The following is a 12,225-nucleotide window of genomic DNA, read 5'->3' on the forward strand; positions in this document are numbered from 1 at the left end:
AGTTTACATATGAGATTAGAACCCCCTATCTTTTAATGAATATATCCAAACAACTGAAAGCAGCATTGAATTCCACCTCACAACCAGAATACGTGGGCTGCAAAAAGACAATGTGAGAATTAAATTACCCAATGCAACAGGGCCACACAATATTCATTCATAATAATTATATAAACTGATAGATATTTCACCTCCCTCACATTGTGCAGTGACCATGCAGCCAACCATGTCATTTTAATGCTCACATTAGTAACAATGTGACTTTTTACAGATTAGCATAGCCATGCCCTTTGTGGTACCACCCATTTGAAAGAATAGGTAACTTTGTGTTCCAGCATATCATTAAAAAAGCAGATTTTACTCCTTTGCATGATGGCTTTGCTCTCAGCTTGCTATGAAAGACAACATTCTTTTACCCAGAATCCATATTTCACTAACATTAGCTGATGAGCATGTCTTATTATTAATTTAGATCAAATTTATAAAAATATGGAAATGTCAATATTTGGAACACCAATAAAAAACTAATTTTAAAAGTATCTATATGTCATTCAGTTAAAGCATACAAATCACCTTTCACAAAGGCACAATCCACATTTTGTGGTAACTGTATGAAGCTGTAAATGTGTGTCATCATTGAAGAAAAAACTTCATGTAGCACTCCACTGAAAGTTGGTTGTGGCATTCTACCAGATACTGAAACAGTGCATTGGAATGATCATTTGGCCACAGAATGGGGTACTGTCATTAATTTCACTAACTGTGCCATTGATGTGGGAATCGTTTTGTGAAGCAGAAGACCTGGCTATAGTTCACAAATCAGTAATGGTTTGCCTATTGAATTTGAATGTTTTGGTTATATCCCATTCTTCCATGGTGGCAAGGTCTGGAACTGTAAATGAAAATATAGCATGAAGTATTTGGATTATGCACATGTGTTCTAATGTATTTGAAAAATATGAAAAACAATTCATTATTCATTATTCCAACTTAATAAAACCATACATTATGATTTGCATTTTTTGTTATTTTTTGATAAATGTGAAAAGCATTACCTACATGTAATTTCCTTGTGAATGGACAATCTTTTTAATTTTACGAATTTATGATGAAATAAAAGAATTGCACAAATTGAGAAAAGAAATACAACACCAGTCTTTGAATTTGAAATTTTTTAATTAATTCAACAAAACAAAATAATAAAAATACAAGATGGAAAAAAGAAAACAAACATAAAAACTCAATCATGGTGAATTAAACTATTATTTTAGAGCCTTTTTTTTTGTTTTGGTTTTTACCCCCTTTTATTTTGGTAAGGATAAACACAATCATCTGAAAATGACAATACAATACCTGAAATTGAATACATGCAAATACCATAAATACAACAAAAGAAATATACAGTCAAAGCAAATCTCATATACATCAATAGCAGACAAATCAAAAGAGAAAAAATTTAAACCATTTTTTTTTCCCGGTTCCTAATTAAATCGTGCAGCATTTAATCAACCCAGATTACTCTTAGATCCATTAGGTTATGGGAGACCAAATCTTGGCTCCCATTGCTCTCTTCGTTATACCTTTAGTTTTATAAATTGAAAATTCCAAGTTATACATAGCTAATAGCCTTGAGCGCCAGGTCACAAAAGTCGGGGGGTCAGGGCTAATCCAATCCTTAGTTATACTAGCACGTAACACTGCCATACAGATAAACAGAAAGGATTTAGTAGCTCGTGATCTTATATGTGCTACAGTATCAGATCCGACCCCGATCAACACCAATTCCCCTGTTACACAGACGGAGGCTCCCATGATTATACCAAGAAACTGCTCAATTTCCCCAATAAATACCCCTAACTTAGGGCATGAAAAAAACATATGAACCGAGTCAGCTGCAAAAAGGCCGCATCTTTTACAGTTAACACCCGCAGATGTCCCCCATTTAGAGATCTTGCTAGGGGTACAATACAGATCAAATAGGGCCATATAATGCTGCACGCTCATTCTACCGGTCATCAAGACTTGATTAGCAAGTCCTAAAGATTCCCTGATATTAACCTCCTCCACCCCCAATTTCCTTTCCCACTTCCCCTGACATAGATCTACATCATCTCGGAATTTCTCTAATATGTGAGCATAAAATTGGCCGATGGATGTTTTTCTCTTCATTTTTTCAATAAGCCCAATCTGAGCAAGCTGGTGTTCCAATTCATGCCCTTGTTTAGTTGGAAAACTTTGAATTTGGAGAAATTTTTAAAAATCTTGTTTAGCTAGGCCATATTTCAGTTGTAGGTCTGCAAATGACATAAATTGACCTACTTCGGATAAATCCCCCAACCAGTAGATTCCTTTTAATCCCCATCTATAAGCCACCTGATCGCGGAATATAAGTGGGAGAAGCATAGAAGCTGAAAATGGGGTGTAGGCATTAAGATTAGCAATACCTAATTTGAGCTTGACATGTCTCCAAACAGAATAGGCAGCACTAAGAACTTTAAATTTGGTTTTCTTGAAATAGCTTGGTTCTAAGATTTTTACTAAACAATCATTAGTCTCCTCCCGCAGCCCGAATTCATATATTGATGGACTATGGCAGGGTAAAGTTACTGCCCGATCACCAATTACCAAAGGGCTCATGTTCTGCAACATTGCTGCCCAATAATACAATATAAAGTGTGGGATACCCCATCCACCACGATCTTTTGGAAGTACCATTTTCTTATAAGCCCTTCTCTGCCGGCTGTAACCCCATAGGAATCTAAAACAAATACTCTCTAGCTGCTTAAAGCAAGATGTAGGGAATTCTATAGGGATCGTTCTAAACATATATAGAAACTTTGGCAATACCAGCATTTTTAATACATTAGATCTCCCATAAAGAGATAAGTGTAGATGATCCAACCGCTCCAATGTTGTATTTACTTTAGCCAGCACTGGATTCTTGTTTAATTCTGGAATATTCCCAACTGGCGTTAGAGCCAAAGCTGTGTGAAACCCAATGTACAAAATACAACTGGCATGAAAAAGGCAAATGTGCCCAGAAAATAGTCCACCGAAGGAATGCTGGTCACACACTGGAGGAAATTAGGGTCTGCCTCTCTTGCTGGTGGTGGTGGAGGTCCTGCCATCCTCTCCTGCTGGTCTTGCTGTACATCCCCTCCTGAGGGGGACTGGTAGATCCACTGTTGCAGGGACTGAGGTGAGTACTGGTGTTTCCTCTTGGGGCAGGGCCTCCCTGTCTGTGGCTGAGGCGGATGTAGTAGGCCCAGATGTTGTTGGACTACAGACAGGAGAAGATGTTGCTGGAAAAGCCGGGCACATATGGTTAAATAATCATGCAGCACCCCAATCAGGGAGCCCAAATTTGATTTGAGATTTCCATATGAACATTGTGTTCCCTTTGCAACTGCTTCATCCCCAGCAGCCCTGTAAGGACCTGGTCCATTATGTCTTGGGACTGATTGAGGGATCTCGAGACTTGTTTGATGGTGGACTGGGTGACAATAAACCCAATGGCTTCGCTTTGCTGACCCATAGATTCCCTCCCACCACCCCTACCCCCACTACCATGTGCCCTTGACCCAGTGTGCCCCATACCACTGGGTCCTGGCTGAACTTGAAGTGGTGGTGTTGGAGCCAAAGCAGCCAGGACTGGGGGACACAAGAGGAGCGTGAGGTTCCTTTGGAAACAGGAAATGGAGGTATCCAGAGGCTGAGGTGTTGCAACAGCTGGGGTGGGCTGCGTAGGTGTGGGCCAAGTGATGCTCACTGACGCTGTCTGCACAGGCAGACCAGATGGACCAGCTCGCTCCTCATCATCCAGACTTGCAGGTGTGAATTCCTCACTGAAGGCTTGTTCTTGGTCTGGAGTGGAGGTATCATCAGAGCAGTGGCAGATGGTTGTCCACATACTCTGGGTGTTGGACCTTTAATAAATTACATAAAACTATAATTTTAAAATTCTGGTTTATACATCAAATGAGTTTGAAGGAAAAAACTGAAGCAACCTAAAAGGGAAAAGAAATTAATATATTATCAGACCTTTCAGTAGTATTATGATGAATTACAAATACAGTTTAAATTTTACACAAGACTACATAAAAAACATGTAAAATGATGTCCTGAAATAAAAATAAAAATTAGTATACATGAAATATACCAAAGATTCAACACACCACAGTACCATTCCAAGGCCTAGTAGGGTAACATTCTGACAATTATACAACTTAGAAGGAAAAATAGCATTAGTCATCATATAAACATGGCAAAGTAAACATTGTGTTATTTAAAACAACTTATATTCAGCATACAGAATAACATGCATTACATTTTTTAAGTCAACAATGATTTGTGAAACGAAAAGCATGAATTAAATGAAATAACAAGAAAATTACAACATTCAAAATTAAACCAGTAAACATTTTAAAACATATCATAAAATAGAGATTGATGAATACATAACATTTTAATATATGTCAAAATATGACAGAAAAGAGAGAATGACAAAAATAACATTGCAATATTATTTTAACAAACTTAACAAAGGCATATTGGTAGTTGTAGTCATTTCAATTAAACATTGACAATACTTGCAAAAAATTAAGTTAAACATACCTTGTAAAAATATGCAGTAAGAAGAAAATTACATTTACAATGTGAAACACATATATAAAATAAGTTATTAGGCGAAAAACACTTACAAGCACCATTACATCATATGAAATGTAAAGGAGAATGAGACCTGTTATCTTCAATTCTACAAAATACATTCAAACAAACAAACAAGGCAAAAGAAAAAAAATAAAGAACATGGAGTAAAACACAGATAATAACTCAACATATTAACAATTAGTAAAATGAGAGAAAACAATAATGCTACAAACTTCCTAAACAAAAAGAAAAAAGTAAATTATATATAGGTTTATACGGTTGAAAATGTGCAAAACACATTAGCAACAGCTAAATTAAAAGCATAAACTACATTTAGATTTACTGACACATTCAAAAGTTTAACTTACCAGTCTCCACTCCATCAGGGATTCCATTCAAACCTTGCAGGATGTAGGATTTGTAAGGCCTTCTCCTTCTTGGGATAAAGTTGTAAAGGGGGGGGGGGCAGGGAGTACCATCACCAGTCTCCTGGACCTCCAGGTGACACTTGGAGGCCAGGGAACACACTCTCCCCCGCAGTTCCTTCCAACTCTTCCTAATTTCCTCCTGTTTGCACAGGTTGCTTGCTACAGCATTCATTCTGTCAACTATTTTGGCCCACATTTGCCTTCTCAGAGCAAAGAGAAGTGGCTCTACTCTAATAATTTCATCAATCATGACTGACAATCCTCCCTCAGTAAAATGGGGATTTCGCCACACTGCCATTATGGGAAAAAAAACTTAAATAAATTCAATACCCCAAAAGATAATAAATAAATAAAAGACAAAATGAACAAGGAACAGAGAAAGCCATAACAAAACCGGACTTCACTGAAAAAGTGTTCAGGAGCAATGTTGTAATGCAGTGGAATGGCAAAAGATCATGGTCTGAAATGAAGTGTGTTTTTGGTCTCCTTCCATGTGCTGTCTTGCGTGGTATTCTTTATAATGCAAGCAACGCAAGCGCTGTAGCAGGGCCTTATATGCTTTTGTCAGTTCTAAGAGATGTGGTCTGTCCTGTGGGTTCGCTACTGTTGCCATTTCAAGGTGTCTATGTCAATGCTTTACCTCTAGTATTTCCCTCAGAAGTGTTTTCTTGAACCTATAAGAGGTCTTGATGCACATCCCTCGTATGGCGATTTTTACGGCGTCCCACTCTACAGTACGACAAGAGACAGTCACCTCATTCTATGCCTTATGTTTGTCAATTGCCTCTCCTATCACTATTCGGAATGGGGATCTAACAGTGTATATGGTTGGAGTTGCCACGTGGAAATGACCACCACCAGTCGCCAAACAACAGAGTTGCAAGGAGAGGATTGTAGTCTGAGCCATGGCAGCAGAGGTATTTGGTGGTAAATGTGTGGTGCATCCAAGCAGAGGATCCCAGTATCCTGTCCAGGTGTGTGTGAAGGGTATGTCCAGTTGAATAATAGGAGTATTCAAAGTTCGAAGGGTGTGTTTAAAGCTGAGTCGGGCAAAATGGCAGCCATGCGCTCAGCCGAGTGAGCTGGCTTACCAGTGCTCTCCTGGTTAACCTGTCCCGCCTCTTCCTACCTGGTCTCCATGCGATGAATTGTATCGAGCCTCGGGCATGATTTGGCGAATTTGGTTATGGCGATTGGAGCTTGCTGCACCTTCTAGGCTGGTCCACGCGGTCCTTTTTTCTCCACAGCGATAACAGCCGCTCTAACCTGCTCGATCCTTCCAATGCCTCCAAAGACAGCTGCTAGAGGCACTAGGGGCCGATCGCAGGTTCTGTGAGTCCAGCAAAGGCTCCTACTGGCTTGAATGGTGGTGATGTGGGAGTACACCGGCTGCCAGGTGGTCCGTCTCCAGGATCTGGTGAGCCAGCGGGAAAGGAGCTGTCCCTGCTTGCGGCCGTCAGACGGTTCCTGCTCTTTTTAAAATCCAAGTGGGAAGAGTTAAAAACAAGGCGAATAAGGTGGATACTGCTACTGGAGACAATGTTGCAGGAAAGATTTCTTCACTGCCTCAAGAAGCACTCACTCAAGGTACTGCATCTACCTCTCTTTCTAATAGGAGTGGGGTGAGTGAGGAGAGGGCTGGAAAGCGGGTGATACAGGAAGGCTCAATGGAAGCTGCTGGTTTCATTGGTTCTGAGGGAAACTCCAATATTCTGAACAAGCTTGCAGTGCCATGTGCTATAGGGGGTATAATCCCTATGACTCAGCCAAAAGTAAACTCTATGGAGACTGGAATCTCCCAAATAGTGGCCTGGAAAAAAGGATGACAGGCCAGAAGCATGGCAGTAGCCCTAGTGAGAGGGGTGAAGTAGAGGATGCGGACCCCCAGCAGGGGCCGCAAAATGAAGATCATTCAGCTATGGGACTTGCAAAGGAAGGGGACTCAGGGGATAAGTTCTACTCTATGTCAGATCCCTCCAACTCCTCGGAGGATGAAAGCCCCAGAAGGGATCGGGTAGAAGATGATAGCGATACAGGCAGTTTGCGCTTGGAAGAGGGGGAGACAGGAGATAATTCTTCAGATACCCCCGGAACTGTTCGTAAACACAGGGAGCAAGGGAAAACCCTGGTAAATAAGGCCTCAGACCCAGCTGGCTCACTTGTATGGGACTACTCCTTTTCTCCAAAATTGAATGGCAATGAAGCAGCTGTCAGAGGAGCACCCACGGGAGCTTCTGGTTAAAATTCAGGAGAGCCAGCTGAAATCACACTCTCTACCATCTATCAGAGTATAATGGCCCATCGGGAAGAGACCCAGGTAGAGAGCTCACGGACCCAAGGCACATGTCGTAAGTTGCAGAACTCAGTACGTAGGGTATCAAAGACATGCTCAGAGTTTGCAGCAAGGATTGGAGAGGCTGAAGCCCGAATATCGACGCTTGAGGATGAGCGAGCTGTCCAAAAAACTCTTACTGATTCCCTGAAAGCTCAGAAGAAAGACACATTATAGAAGCTGACTGATCTGGAGAATCGTTGAAGAAGGAACAATTTGAGGGTTCTGGGTGTTCCAGAAGGCACAGAGGGTGCAGATGTCTGGCAATTTGTGGCGGAACTTTTTTTGGAAGCCTTTCCCGAGCTCACTCAATGGGACTGGAAAGTGGAATTGCAAGGGGCCCATAGATTTCCTTTTAATCAACGTAAAAAAACAGGACTGTCTATTGATAGGCCTAGGGCTATCATGATTTGTATTAACAACTTTCTGTCTCGAGAAGCAATATATGACCTAGCCAGACCGGATAGAAAAAGGGCGGGAAAGGGATGTGAACTCTTTGTGAGACACGATTTTTGTCAGGCAACAGTGGAGAAAAGGTGACAGTTGCGGCAGCAAATCCCATTATTTCAGGCAAAAGGGGCGCAGGTCTTCTTGCTTAAAGCTGCTAAATTAAAAGTTATATTTAAAAGCCAGATACAATTTTTCTCTTCTGAAATTTTAGCAAAAGAATTTTTGCAATCAATTTGAGGTGGACAGGTAAATATAATGTTCTTCTGTCTCATGTAGGCTGTTTGATGTCCATCTGATGCTTACTTTAATGCTAGATTTGGGTCTCTTTTCTGTCTGCGTTTCCCCCGCTTTTCTTTTTTTTTCTTTTTTTCTGTTGCTCTTGATTATTTTCTCTGTTCTGCTGGGGGGAGGAGGGAGGCCAGGGGAGGGCTGACTGTCAGCTCTTCATCACTGAGGACCTAGGTCCTTATGCCTCTTCTGGAGAGGGGGAGGAATGGATGTGGGAGGGGGGTGTGGGGTGGAGGGTGGTTAGGGAGGGGAGGGGTAGATGGGGTAGGGGGTTCGGTGGGAGGAACTGTTGCTGCTTTTGACATATTGCCATGGCACATTTAACTATGTAAGAAAGAATGAAATGCTCGCTATAACTGGGTATACTTATTGGTATTGGTTGACAAGACTGAAGATGGAGTATGTTAGCTATAGAGATGACGGGTAGAAGGCTTATCTGTTCATTGAATATATGTGGCCTGAATGACAAGAAAAAGAGAGGCATGGTGGCCAAGATTCTTCAATTCATGCAGGTCGATGTGCTATGTATGCAAGAGACTCATATACCTTGGAACAAACGTGTATGGTTAAGGGATCTGGGCCTCGATGTGTTAGCCTGCACTCAACAAGGTACCACAACCAAAGGGGTGGCTATTCTAGCAAAATGAGGTATTGGATTCTGTAAGCGAGTCAAGGAAGACAGATTGGGACGCTGGGTTATTATGGAATTTATAGCTAATGATGTTCCTCTCTCAATCTGTTCCATTTACGGATCTAACTTAGATGACTCGGATGTTTTGAATCATCCAAGTGTAGAATTGGCCTTATGGCCGCACCCTTTGATTTTCTGTGGAGACTTCAATATTCATTTAGATAGTGATTTTAATTTAATGGGAAATCTCCCATACCAGGGAAGGAAAGTTAAAATCTTTAAGGCTCTTCAAGGATTAGTTAGGGAACACGGACTGGTTGATGCTTGGTATAGACATAGACAAGATGACCATGGGTTTACTTTCCATTTGGATCCTCATAACAAACTAGTCAGTTTGGACTACTTCTTTAGCTCTAATCAAATGTCTGAGACAGTCAAAATTGAGATTTCCCCCTGGGTTGTTTCAGATCATAACCCGTTAGTAGTAGAATTGCCACTAAGCGGCATGCCAAGAACTCAGAGGTCGTGAAGTTTTGAAAGAAAACTGTTGTTGGATCAGTCATATTGTGAACATATGGCCAAGTGAATAATGGAATTTTTTAATATTAACAGGCATCCAGCTTCTGAAATTATTGTTTGGGATGCTTTTAAAGCTGGGGTACGTGGTGAGACTCTCAGTTTTTCAATTTTTCACCAGAAGGTAGTACTGGAGAAAATTAGGAGGTGGGTTGAACAGCTAAAGGCCGGAATTGAGCTTATGAGGAAAATAACGGGGGGCCAAAACATAGAGGAGTGCCAACAGCTAATTGCCATCATTAAATCGAAATTTCAGTAACAATTACGTCAGATCTTGTAACTTTGGGTATGGAGTATAATATGGAAGGAAATGTGAGGCCGAGACCTGTGACTGGATTCTTGTTCATTGCAATGGCTATTGTTCGTTTATGTATTACCTCCCAATGGATAAGTCCCGATCCCCCTACCTTCGTCAATTGGCGGTCAAGGATGTTGACCATATATAATTTAGAATCCTCAGTATATAAATTGAGAGGACGAAGGAGAAAGGAGTTGGGCGGACAATTTAGGCTCCTACCACAGGATGGTTGCAAGTAAAGAAGGATTAGGTAATAATCTAAAATATAGTAGTTGTTCATTTGCTGAAGGGCTTATATTGTAAGACAGGTAGTATCAATGTCAATCTTTTCCTTATCCTGGGGCCCTTTCTTTTTTTTTGATTATGCTAATCAAGCCAAGGAAGTCTATAATAACTTACTTTATTCACTCCACGAGCACCTTTTCTGCTCTTCAGTAAGCTATTCTTCCTGAGGAGAGATCTGTTTAAAAAAAAAAAAGTATTTATTTATTGTTTTATCTTTTTGTGTATCCTGCCTGAATGAATTGGTTTTAAGCGAGAATCTTGCAATGTAATTTTTCTTTTTTTTCTTTCTTGAGCTCTGTTACTGTGTTTGTTTAAGGTTCAATGTATTGTTTCTCGATGAATTTGCCATGACTTGTAGTACTGTAATATCTTGTGTATAGTGGTGTAAAATCAATAAAAAAAATTTTTTTTTAAAGGGTGTGTTTAAAGCCATTGGTCTGCCAGGTTCTAGCATGCAGCCTATTGTCGGAAACCTCGGGCAAAAGGTATGCTTGAGGTGGATGGTAGAAGAGGGAAGGCGCAGTCCAGGGCACAGTCCAGCACCAGGTTATAATTGCCTCCCCAAATCCTATCTGTATTTATGGCTCTGAGAAGGAGAGGAGACTAGGAACTGCAGTTGGCCAGAATTGGTCCCACATATGTCAGCTAATGAGAGGTCAATCCATTCTAGTGTCCCCTCCAGTATTGTAAACCTGCCCTCTGTATCTACCACTGTTTGATGTTGCAGAAAAGGTACCCTTGGTGCCACCCATATAAACAAACCTCTTGAATATGCAGAGAACGTTGTCCCATATAATTGCCCTCTCCAGCACTTCACTCGTTTCTGCAGTTCCGCAGCTGTCATATGTACTTCCTGCAGAAGAGCTATGTGGGCATTACAATGCTACAGGAAAGTGCACACCCTATGGCAGTGATCCTCAAACCTTTTGATGTCGAGACCCCCTTGTCAAACCTTTTTAGGGGTAAGAACCCCTTCTGACAAAATTTTCTAGAAACTGGTTCTCCTCATCATCAACATCTATCGACAACCAAGAATGCCCCCGTTAGATCTGGCATCTATTGGCATGTTTCCCCTGTTTTTTTCCTTTCTGACCTCTTAGTTTTTGCTGGTTCAGTGTCTCTGCGCACTTTCTCACTGCTGTTCAGTGTTAAAGTGCAAGTGCTCCTATTGTAAATTGTATTATGGATTGGTTTTTCCATGATTGGCATGTTTGGCTTACTAGTAAGTCCCTAGCTAAGTGCACTGAGGGTGCCACAGCCTGTAAATCAAATGCTGCTGGAGGGCCTGCAGTACTGATTGTGTCACTCACCCATGCAGCCCTGAAAAGGTTTATCAGACCTGCCACTGCAGTGTCTGCGTGATTTGTAACTGCCATGTCAACCTAGCAAGTGCACCCACTTGCCAGGTCCTAATCTTCACTTTTCATACATGTAAGTCACCCATAAGGTAGGCCCAAGGTACCCCTGTGGGCAGGGTGCCATGTATATTAACGGTAGGACATGTACTGGTGTGCGTCACATCTCCTGGTAGTGAATTACAGTGTGTTTCATTTTTCACTAGGGAATGGCTATATGTTCCATAGGATAGAATGGGAGTTTACTTATAACATCTTATAAGCATATCTTCTCATTGGGACAAGATGGAGAAATGGGGTTTAGTATGCCTGAACTAAGAATATAAAAATGCATCTTTTAGTAAAGATGATTTTTATGTTCAGTGTTTGAAAATACCACTTTTAGAAAGTAGGTATTTTCTTGCTTAGCCATCCTGTGTGCCTCTGCTGGGTTTGTGGATTGACTGTCTGGATTTGGAGGGACTGGGACTGGGGATGGGCATTCTCATCAGACAGCCACTGGGGGTCAGGGTGTGTCCTGCCTTTCCTGGATGAGTCAGGGCTGGGCTGAATAGACCTGGGCTGTATTTAAAGTAGTAGTAGTAGATTTCCTTGCACAAATTGGCCTGGCCTGCCTTGGACAATGCTGTTTCCACCTACTGCCAGGAAGCTGGGCCAGAGAGGATGGAACTGGTTTGGGCAGGGCACAGGCACTCTCTGCCCAAAAGCACAAAGAGAAACTGAGTATAAATATTGGGATTCAGACCTCAGAACTTTAGAACTCGCTGGAATCAAGGAAACTGCCAAGAAGACCTGGAAGAACTGCCAAGAGGAGTACAGCAACTGTGCTGTGTTGTTACTTTGTTGGTTTGGCCTGCAGTTGCTGCTTCTGCCTTGGGCAGTGAACGGACTGGACTGAACTTTCTTTACTTGTTGCTGAGTATCTCCAAGGG

This window comes from Triturus cristatus, chromosome 1_2, assembly GCF_964204655.1.
Source record: "Triturus cristatus chromosome 1_2, aTriCri1.1, whole genome shotgun sequence".
Classification (NCBI taxonomy): domain Eukaryota; kingdom Metazoa; phylum Chordata; class Amphibia; order Caudata; family Salamandridae; genus Triturus; species Triturus cristatus.